Below are 12,257 nucleotides of genomic sequence, written 5' to 3'. Positions count from 1 at the left end.
TCCTTTTGATGAATGTGGGATCGGATTCAGCCTCGCAAATCATGTCTTTTGCGACGTCAACACGGTCTCTTTTTTGCATGAAATTGAGGTCTTTTGGAACCAACTTTGCTGCTACACGACGGAAACCCAAATCATTAACCACAATGTCTTGGGCGGATCCATAGGCAATGTTCAAGTCCTCCGCTATTTCTCTGATGGTTAATTTGCGGTTATTGACCAACATTTCTTTTACTTTATCAATTTTTTCACCGACTTTCGATGTCGATGGTCTGCCACTGCGTTCATCATCTTCGATTGACTCACGACCACTTCTGAACCGCTCGTGCCACTGGTAAACGACCGTTTTTTTAGAGAATCGTTGCCGAAACACTTTTCCAACATTTCCAACGTCCGTGCGCCACTAAATCCGTTTTTTACGCAAAATTTAATACAAGTTCGTTGTTGCAAATTTAAATCCATTTCTGCAATTGTAAAAAATCGCCAACACACACAGAGATAGATGTACTCTTGGCTACGTAACTTTTGCAAATGTCAAACTATGACACTAAGATTTAAAGGGAATATCAACAACAGATGTACCAATTTAAAAAAAAACAGAACTCAAATCGGAACGATGGGAGCGGCACACGGTGGTTATTCCGGGAACTTTTTGATCAGGATCGTATGTGAGAAATTTGAAGTAGTACCCGTAGTTGTAATACTCGTATTATTTCAATTTCATTCCATTCAAACATTCGACCAATTACATATATTCCACTGCCATTATTTGCACGTATGTAGTTATAGGGTTATATTCATAAAAAAGTGCAATCATTTTATGAATTCTTACGTAAAATTGGATGCAACTTGCAATGACCGAAACATAACACCTTACTTAAGTTAACGCACGATTTCAGACTTAACTTTGTAAAATTTCTCGGATGGTTAAAAAACATATATACTTTGAATTTAACTAAGTGACATTATCGGCATGTTGTAATTGACTAGCAGGCTTTTCTATGACTCTTGTGGAACAACAACGGGCAGTGGATTCATCGCATTCGTCTTAACAACACGAGGAATGAACCAAGATCACTGCGCTGCCTGTCGGCTCACCTGCGGCCGCCTCATCAATCGGCGCCCGCCCCCACTCGGGACGCACGCTTCGGCGTTGTTGAGGCACCACGACCCTTATAAAACAGGGCCTTAACGAGGACTTCAAAAATGGTGACGTAAAAATCCGCAAGGGAGGAAATCACGGGCGTGGATCGCTACTCCACGGTGAAAATGGATCGCACCGCCCGAGTTCCCCAATTAAGGCGAGAGCGAAGCGGCGAACAAGATCCACGACGGCATTCTCCGGGAGGAGGAAGAGGAGGAGGAGGAGAAGACGACAACGGGGCGGGCGTTGGCCCTCCTCGCCGCCGTCGGCCTGTCCGATTCGGGCGCCGCGACGCCATTCACCGGAGCTAACTCATTTATCCGATTGCGAACAGATTGGTGATGCGAGGCATCCGATTACAGCCGGGAGTGGGTGGGGGCGAGGGAGCGTTGAGGAGAGTGAGATGGATGGTGGAGGGGATAGCCCTCCACGGGCCGGGCCGAGGTTGAGCGAACTCTAGGATTGGAGTGGGGATTCATGAGAGTGGTGATACGAGGGGCGACGCGCGGGAGGGTGGTGGGGTACGGGAAGGAGGGGAGGTAAACGAGCTTTAAAAATTCCTCCAGGGGAAGAAATGGGTAAGGGAATGGAAGGGGGGGAATGGAGAAGGAGAAATCTCGCGGGCGCTGTCGGCCTATACTGTCGTCTACGGATGGCCATCAGATGGCTATGTCTGTCATTGAAACGACGATGGCAGACGATATGCGATTGTTACACCGACCGTGTTGTTGTGATCGATAATACGGGCCGTCATGCCTCGTTTGCATCGCTAGATTTCTGCCGCGATAGGCGAGGATAGTGACCTCAGTCCTCATTCTCACCGGCCGTAATTAGAGCGGAAAGGTTTTCATTAGTGACTAAAATATTACTACATGGGTCAACTACGATTGACACAGTGTTCGCTGTAATAAATAAAAAAATGATTGACATAGCAGTAAAAGATTTATTATCTTTCAATCCAGATACGAGCTTGAATTTTATGAGCATAAAGGAATTTGAAAGCTTGAAGGTTATGGAACTTTTTGAATTGGCTGCGTTTGTTTCCATCCACGTAGTTATTGAGACAATGCGAGATTTTAAAAGTTTCATCCCAGAGAGTCTACCACTTTCGCTCTATTTTATCTCATTCGCTGATTGCCTTATGACGTTCCACATGATTGGTACTAAATCGTTTTCAGAAAGCTACTATTTTAGCCTTCACCTTAGAAAGTTACCGATGAAAGTTTTGTATAGTACTATTGTGGTTGGGTTTTAACATGAGTAAAATAAGTCACACTTTATAATAATTATATTAATAATTCTCAATAAAAATTCTAACTATCATTTTGACTCATTATCTATTAGGGTGTCTTTGATACCTCGCTCCATTGTTGATCATATTGAAATCAATCAGGATATTAATAATTGCAGATAAATAATATCAGCAAATGTTTCCTCATTCCATGGGAATTTGACGAAAAATGAAAAATTATTTTACTGTTATTTAACCTAAATATATATTCATTCAAATATCACAGGTTTATTTTTTAATGGGGAGAGTAGCATTTGCAGTGCCTTAAAACTAGTTAATACGTGAGACCAGACATGCGCGCAGTCTCTCGGCGCAAAGAGAACGCTACGATTCCAGTACACACATGTTCAATAGAATTGTCATCCCCTACGAGCACACATACACACATACATGTGTCACAAACTTGAGTTAACCTGTGTGTGACGGAAATCAAAAGATCTCCCTGCTTAAAGCGAGTATAGTGTGCCCGACCCCAAGCGTAAACGAGTTTAAAGTACCTATATACCGAGTATAAAATAAACATTTGGTGTTTGGAAGGTCTTATATTTAGGCGTCTAAATAATGACTTTAAATACAGCTAAGCTGCACATTTTAACATTGTTCAAACATAACGCACCTGAAAATAATCAAATGTAAAATCTAGTTTATATTGGTAAAGTTTTTAAGTTTATGAAATTATTTCAATGTTCTGTACTTCGTAAAACATATCCCAGAAAAATTTTTATTAGTTTTCACCAAAGCATTTTTCTTATTTCTTAATCCTGATGAATAAATATGAGTGGCATACGAGTTACGTTACATAAACAGGGACATTAGATCTAAAAATATGTGATTGCAATGGTTATTATTTAACATTTCTTTTGAATTGTAGTAAATTAGAAGAGATTTTTCGGTTAGTTTTTAAGTGATAACTTGTGTATCGCCATAGCTTTCAAGAGGAGATTGAGACATCATTGTTCACATATGCGACATTCTAGTACAACGATGTCAATTCTTTGGAGGGCCATCCCTAAAGTCGGCTGTCTAGATTCACCGGGAACTCGCACAATGTGACGGTGAGGTGAGAATTCGCTCGTCCTTTCGTCCAATTAAATGAAAGCTCCCTTCCGGAACAAGAGGAGTGAAATGGAGTGGAGGGGATCGGAGGAAACTCCTTTGGGTGACGACATGCTTCTCTATCCTTGACTTCCCTCACGGGAGAATTCTAACTCGCGTTCGTGTTTCAGAGATGTTATTACGAAAAGCAATCATGATTTGAGACCTCAGAAAAAACTCATTTTAGCGCTGAATATGGTGCACAAGCACTGCTTTGACTACTTTTTTAATCATTCCCGGGAGTTTGAAAACTTGGTTGGCTGAAACGGGCAGCGAACACATCCTCAAGTGACTCTAAATGAAGCCTGAGTCCCTTTACTGTGTTCTTTATAATATCATCATGGACCACTTTAAAGAGATGATCTGAGAAAGATTGGGCTATAAATTGATCCAAGAACTTGGTTAACATGGGTTATATCATCCATAAAATTTAAATCATCTGTTTATTGTAGGCGTTTTTGGATTTTATATTTACCGATGGCATAGCTAATTATATCAGGTTCTTATTACTATTGATTTCCATCAATGTGAGTTTTATTCCTGTGCATATTACTATTCGCATTAAATAAGGACAGGAAGGGAATATAATTTCATTTTAGTTTTTAATACAATACTCTACAAGAGTACTCATGATACTGATAATATGATAATACACCGGTAAAATAATTTGAATTTGACCTTTTTAATTTACATTAGGGTTTTATCTATACTCTACACTTAAGTGGAGTCATTTTTGATATGTTACGTGAAAATATTAGCTAACGGAGTTTACGGCTATCTTAAAGTCTATCCTCAATTGTACGAAAGAAGACATATCAAGTTCAGTGTCTTTTCCACGTAATGCGTGATTTTAAATTATCAACTCTCCGAGGCATACAGGGAGGTAGTTACTTTCGAGGTAGTACCCTGGAGGATACTCTACAAATGACGATTCACCTATGCTCGGCCAGAATGCTTGGGAGAAAAATATGGCATCTCCCACAGAATAAGAGGTGAAAGAAAGACTATATTAGGTAGACTGTGGTGCAAACTAAACGGCGATTCCATTAAACACTACAAAATTGACGGATAAGTTCAGTATTTTAAATCGAATAACCTCTATTATGCTCTGACCTCTGACACTGACGGAAATTGAACCATTGGAAGAATGGGCAATGTGCGCAAAGACACAGAGGGAACGTATTACTCCACAATATGGATGAAAGGGAGATTAATGTGCCCAACTACCTTTGAACTTAAATTTTTGAGAGGAGGTGAAATACATGCATTACAGTCCTTTTAAGGAGCACTGCTGAGAGAATTGGAGAGAAGAAAGGAGCTACTCCCTAAGTTAGAACAATGCCACCGGAGCTATTAGGCTTACTCTTCCCACCAAGTATTCAAAACTGGTGATAGGCCAAACTCCTCGAAAGGAGGGGGTGGAGGACCCTGCGTTTTGTATTCCACTCCCGGAGATCGTGCTTCAAATTTGAAAACGGATCCGGGTGCAAAGGTAGTGATGAAATAAAAATGAAAGCCATCGGATAAGGGAGGAAACCGCCGGGGTGAGAAGATGTAGGGAGGGCACATGGGGATTGTTACGATGATAGGAAAACGGGAGAGAGGAGTCAGCCGACGTCGGGTCCTGAAAGTGACGAAGTTCGGCCGAAAAGTGGAACCAGGGGTAGCGAAGGGTGCGATTTTGGCGGAGTGCGGGTGGAAGGTTTCGTGCGGAGGGCGAGAGCCAAAGGAGTGGTGAGTGGGAGAGGTGTCTGGGTGGTAGCAGCAGTTTTCCGGGTGACTGGGAGGACTTTTGATGGTTCAAAGTTCATGGGGGGGGGAAGGGGCTTGGTGAGCGACTCTAGGATAACACCGAAGCATTTCATCCGGATAGTTTGTTTTAGCATGGCATGTTTGAAGGCCGACCGAGGATACTAACATCAACATACAAAAATTTCTAATATTTAACACCACTCATGTCGTTGCTTATACAGAGACATGATTACTAATTGGTGCAGTAAAAGGATAAAAAAGGTATCTATTCGCACAAAGCAGCAGTAGTGGTCATAAAAACTCGATCAGAATATTTAAAGAACACGCTATTTTTAGCCTATTGACCTCGCATAAAATCAGGAATGGAATTCTAACGTATTAGAATATAAGAATGAGTTCTATCGGACATCTCTGCTACTCAAGTCATTATATATATATATATATATATATATATATATATATATATATATGTATATATATATATATTTATTTATTTATATATAATTGATAACTACTTGTGTAGTAGAGATATCTCTTAGCACTGATTGCAAACTAAAGTAGAATTTTATTTAGTCTTCTTATGAAGAATATTTAGTATTTGATAACGTTATTAAAATTAACAAGGATTTAAGTTTTATTTCAGGAAGTTTTAACTAGAAAGCGATTTAATTCCCTCATCTATTACGTAAAATATATTTTCATCCAGAAGGAAGGTTTATAGGTGAGAGATAGTTCTAGTTCAAGAAACTATAGCAGGTAGAAGGATAACAAATTGTTCGAAGAAAATCCATCACTGCTTAGGGACAAATCTGCGCATAACCCAGGAGGCAAAAAAGGAGTCAAAAAGTCTTTCTGAAATAATATATTGCTTTTTGGTTTCTAGAAAATAAGGCCCAGAATACCCACCCTAACTTACCGCTAGGCTGAAGCAGAAGTGAAATGACCTGAAGGCCTCTTAAAGTCAGTGAATAAATCGGAACGTAAAAGAACGTGCGTAATAACAAAAAACTTGGGAGGAAATTCATGGGGCAACCAAGAGAAAGGGTAATGTGTCAGACTGGAATGAAAAAAAAAGAAAAAAAATTGCAGGAAATCGTCCAGAAACAGAGCCAAGACGAGGGATGGGCGGTTGGAAGGGCAGGAGAAGGGAGGCTAAGTTTTCGAGAGCGGATGAGATGGAGTTGGAGAACCCTAGATTGCGAGGGTAAGGGGGTGAACGGGGGAGCGGAGGAGGACGGGGGTAGAGGGTCGATTGGGGGAGGGTCGGGGGTAGGGTAAAAATGGCAATTGGCGTGTCCTGCTTACCGCAGAAGAACTAGAGCGGGCATATCCGAGGGAGACGTCCCCCGACCCGCCTACTACTTCCTGTCCGTGTACGTGACGCGGGGCCCAAAGGCCAAGACTTTCGTTGTGGGGACTGAGAGGGAGGGGAAAGGCAAAGGGAAAGGGAAGGGGTGAGGGAGAAGCACGTGGTGCAGGGGAAAGGAGAAATGCCTGACTGGCGGCGGGAGACGAATAAACACGCCTATTCATGGAACCTCCACTCGAACTCACATTTGTCACATTGCCTCGGCAAAATAACAATGGGAACCAAATGAAAGAAAATATACTGCAGCACATATAAAGACAAAGAGGTGCAATATTCGTATAATAATTAATATTAATATAATTCGTAGATGTTCTTCGATATAGGCAACAGCTGAATACAAAACGACATTTACAATGCACCCTGCGGAACTCCTCTGAGGTGTGTGACAGGAGGTTAAGTTACCATCCATTCCTATGTTACTTCAGGTAAATTTCCTGGATTCCCGAGAGAATTTCAGATTATGATAAGGTTTATTAATAAGTGTTGCCGGTAAACTTATTCTTCCTCCCGTTCGTATCGCGTATTGCTCTGGGGAAGTTGAAATTGGCTCATAACGGTTTGGAACATAGGGTAAGAACAAATTAAATGCAGCTAAATAAAAAATTACAATGGACAAATTTTAAAAACTGCGCCTATTAATAATACTGCGCCTATTAATATTTCTTTTATAATAATGCTAACGGAATTAGGCGTCGAAAAGTGGCAACATGAAATCAAAAAGCTGCACGGTATCACATTTTATTTTTTGTCGGTCATTCATGTCTTCAAATTCACGCCCTTAGTTTCATAAGAAGTGGCAATTCATTCACAGCCACTAAACACCTGCGGACTGGCACCGCGAGTTCGGTGGAAACTGAAGACAATCTGATCCATAGACGGGACCGCGCAGTCAATTCCTCCGAACACTTACCTTTCTAGCGAGACAATTCTGAGGTAGGTTGGCCTGGGGATTAAGACCTCTAGAGAGTGGGGCTAAATTTCGAATTAGATTGCCGAGTACTCCGTCGAAACGCTCGCTCCTTTAAGAGTAAGACCTGAGGTGCGCGCCTGCAGCAGAAGGCTGGCGAAGGAGGACCGTTTCGACGGCGAATCGCTGGAACGCGGACGATTGAGCCACCTAATGGGACATTGTGTGTGGATATCGGGGTGGCTCCCCAAGAAGCACTAAAAGAACGAAGCCGATTCCTCGCTGGAGTTTTATGGGAGAGACCCCGCACACGTGCGTGCCGGAGCGAACGGGGGGGAGGCAGAGGGAACAACCGGCATAGTACACGTGGGGAAATAGGTGGAGAGTGGGTTGAGGACCTAGTGTCTCTCCATTTGGTGGGTAGTTGGTATTCAAAGGGAGAGCGAAAGGTAGTCATTTTCTCGTAGCTAAGAAAGCAAATGGTTTTCAACGATCAAAACATCGACTGACTTGAATAATCAGAGTGCATCCCTTCGGATCAAGCGTGAACACATTGAATTTTTCCATTCACGGGCTGATAAACAGATGCCTGTGGAGGCCTATACATTAATAAATGTGCGCAAGTGAAGTCCTTGAAGATGGGACATTCCAATCCTTACAGATATGGAAAGTTTGGAAGAGAGCTAACGCTTGGAACTCTATCAGCGGAAATATTTTCATTTCCACAAATAATGTTGGCAATATTAGTACTCCGATTGGGGAAACTGGTGATCCAGATTTGTACGAGTAATATGTCAAAATATAAATGAGCGGAAATTCTTACTTCTCTAAAGTATGTAAGTATAAATTCAGTTGTAGAGATTGGCCAAATATATAAATTCAAATAAATAGTTTTCAGATGAAATAAAGTCTATCACATTCAACGGACAATATTTATTTGCACATATATATACATATGTAAGCATACATGTATAATATGTATAATATTAGTGGTAGTCTAACGGCTTAGGATATTGTTTTGATGGATCTTGAATCTGCAAACTAATGTATTTCCAAGTCCTAGCTAACATCACATATAATATCCTTACACCTCTCATACATGTTACAGAATCTTACTCTTTAGCTCTTTTCTCGCCCTTACGTATATTTTGCAGATATACTTTAAACTGAAAGAAAGTTGTGGATTGAGTTCTCTAATATTTTTTTTGTCTGACATTTGACTTTTTCCTTAGTGAGGGTAAAAAAAGAAAAGAAGACCTATTGCGTTTGAATATTAGTATTATGCTAGTTTTCATGACCCTTGCAAATTAAAGGTCATTTTGGAGTCATTTCAGCGTTGAACCGTGGAGGTCAAGAAGCAAAGTTTTTTCCAGTTCATAATTTACTAAGTTATGAAATAGAATGAAATTAATTATATTATTTAGAATTTTAACACCTCCATGCTATAAATGTAATAAATCATTTTCATTAGTTGCATCAGAGGTTAAAACTATCTAATTGCATGCAATGTTCGTAATTTATGGATTTTTGAAATTATTAGCACTAGTTCATCATTTAAAATAGTGATCACGATCTTAATAACCTTAATAATAAAACCAGATAATTGTATAATACGATATACGTTAATGCTTATGGAATTTGATATTTATTAAATTTTATATTTCTATGCTATATTTTATGCCATAGTCATAGTCGTTTATTTTTTGGTATTATTTTATATTTCAGATAAATTAATTTCTTGATACTCAACTAGCTAAATTGAGTACATGAGTATCTGGGTGGAAACTGGGGTTCTTGAAAAAACGATTAACTCTATGCATACACTATTCAAGTAGATTCCTCAGTTTTAATTCAATTTCTCGGATTCACAGAATTCTCCCCTGAATCACCTTCGTCCTCTGAATAAATGATTACCTGAAAATCTCAGGTCATCGGACCAATTATCTATTTTTATGAAGTAATTGAATATCCAGTGCCAAACATAGGCAAATTCAGACTCCATTAGTCCGAAGTGACTACTTCAATACCTGAAAACTCGGATAAATATCCGAGAAAATAAAATTCATATGAAAAATCGAAAGCTCGCAGTGGGAACACTCAATTTTTTCTTTTGTTCGTACGGTACAAGATTCTGCAAGCATACATTGTTCAGGAAACTACCAACATGATTTTTAATCTTAATCATTTCTTATTTATTTTCAGTCCAAGCACGTTCTCAAGTAGCATTAAAACCTAGGTATTCTTTATTTATTAGTTGATTAGTCTTGATATTCTTCTCGGTTGTCGTAACTTTTAAACTTACGCATGTGCACTCACGGTGTCCTCAGAAACCAGTAGTTACGCTTTTATGTTTTATGGCATTCCATTTGAGTTTCGAGCAACCAAAGACCTTAGGACGATCCTTTACGTTATAGGATCACACTGACCTTTCTCTTCTCACCGAGTTTCCGCTTCTAGTGTCGTACGAAGCTCTCGATTTGCCACAATCTCCCTCCGCCGCCTTCTAAAATATCCACACTTCTCGCACACATTAATATTGCACGGATCCTCGAAGCCTCTTTGATTTTCCCTCTGAATTTTTTAGTACGGGATGCTCAAGCGCAAACCGAGGAAAACCATCGTGAGCCAGATTTTAATGGCCCTCGTCACTATTACTCTGGTCGCTCCTCTACTCTCCAACGCTTAATTCGACCGATCATGTTTAAATGCGTCGGAGGCAAATGGTTGCACTTTACTAATCGTCCAAGCTTAATTTCTCTTGCTTTGTCACCTCATACTTGGAAAACGGCTTTGCAAATATTGCTCACCAAGTCCAACCTCCCACTTGGCAATTTTGATAAAAAACGACTAACTTCCTTCTTTTGCCATTATAGGTCAGCTTCTAAACAAACTCAGTCCGCCGTTAATTTTATACTCCGTTTTAAAATTGACATATTAGAGTGCGCATTTGCACCATTAAGGAATATTAAGTATTTTTAGGAACATATAATTGCCCAATTAGCTTCTGTATAAACAATACCTCTCCCTATCTGTATTCTTTTTGAACTAGTCTTTGTCGGAGTACATTATGTGGCTGAATATTTCAGCTCCTTTCGCAAAATTGCACTCAATACCGTCTAGGGGAGCCTTTCTCTGTATACCCTATGTTTTCCCAGGGAGATTGGTAACCAAAAAATTACATAGCTTGGGTGATGTTTGACTTATCAAGAGACCGAGAATCGGACCCAGACTACCACAAGCGCTTAAGAATATTAAAATTTTATTTATTTATTGACATAAGGTTATACTAATTTAACGCTGCTGTAATTATTTTTATATTAATGATATTTCTACTACTATAACTAATTATATATTAATGATATTTCTACTTAAGTTACTTGACCACCTAAATTACTCAGACAAAATCTAATTACACATTGAAGCATTTACATTTGTATATCGTATGTATGAGTGGTAATTTAAAAAATGTTAAAATAACATCTAATTCTTTGCACTATTGCAGGATACCAATTTTATTGCTTCAAAATGAAGTTAGAACGAAATAAAGAATAAGCCAGCTTTGAAACAAATATGTAGTTAAACACTAATATGTAAATATAAACGATACATAAACATAAATCTGTTCATAAAGTGGACACATAGAGATGCTCTTTAATCATTTTATGTTCACCGTAAAAAACAACACGTCGATAAGTATACCCAAAATCTAAATAAAGAAAATCAGGGAAATTGGAAAAATGCAAGATTTCAAAATTAAAATATCGCCAGTTCACCCGTCGAGTTTTAAATAAAAGAATCGGGTGACTAGCCGAAACGGCTTATGAGTCAATGCGCTAATTTAATAAATAGACCTACTAGTAATCCCTTTTAAATCGGTTTACTTACAACGACAATTTGCCCTGCTCTCAATCAGCCTGTCCACCCTCTTCCGCCTTTACTAATCCATTACCCCGGTGCCAACGTCCGCCGGAGGCCCATCAATGCACCGCTGCGCCGTCGCAAATATTACAAAGGCTTCTGTCATTGCCCTCCCATCAAAGCACGGAGTTCCTTTCGTGCAGCCATACGGGTCGTCCAAATGCAATGCGGTGTGCATTTGTATGTCTCTTCGGCAGGACCCTCGCGGAATCCTCACCGAGCGAAACGCAATTTTCTGGCATGAAAACGCCACGCTGAGATTTCGGGCCTTGCGGTGGGACCATTACAGCTCACGCAAAGTAACGATGTTCAATTTGCGTTACCTCTTCATTTTGTATTGCCTGAACGCCGAAGTGAGCTTTGTTCAGAGTTCCTCGGTCGTTGAAAAAATTTGAAGCCATTTCCAGTGCTGCAAAGCAATTCCACACGTCATTCAACGTGATTTGTATTTACGTTCAGCATATACTCCTCAAATCCTTTCGAAAATAATGAAGTCAAATGTGGAACTCAGTGCAAAGTACATTTTTTATTTTACTTTTCTGTTCAAGTTTCGTTTATTGATTGAATTCAATTTTGAAAGAATAAATGAAATAATTTTTCTTATAACTGTATTGAAAATCGTTTAACCGTTAGCCGTTTTCAACTTCGGTTTAATCAAGACAATTCCTGGCAAAGAAGTTCAGGAAGACGATGCAAGGGAATTGCTTAAAAAGGAATTAGGCCACGCAAAAGAGAGAGAAAACTGCATTTGTAAGTTACCTCTAGAAAGACGATTTTCGTAGTG

General features: G+C 39.6%; 1 protein-coding gene across 1 annotated transcript in view; it reads right to left on the bottom strand.

Annotated features, from left to right (window-relative positions):
- LOC139689614 (trace amine-associated receptor 8b) overlaps positions 1–12,257 on the bottom strand; it is a 399,431-nt gene that overhangs the window by 183,535 nt on the left and 203,639 nt on the right. The gene's annotated exons all lie outside the window — the stretch shown is intronic.

This window comes from Hetaerina americana, unplaced genomic scaffold (assembly GCF_022747635.1).
Source record: "Hetaerina americana unplaced genomic scaffold, ioHetAmer1.1.p SCAF_26, whole genome shotgun sequence".
Taxonomy (NCBI): Eukaryota; Metazoa; Arthropoda; class Insecta; order Odonata; family Calopterygidae; genus Hetaerina; species Hetaerina americana.
This window is presented reverse-complemented; position numbering and strand designations above follow the sequence as displayed.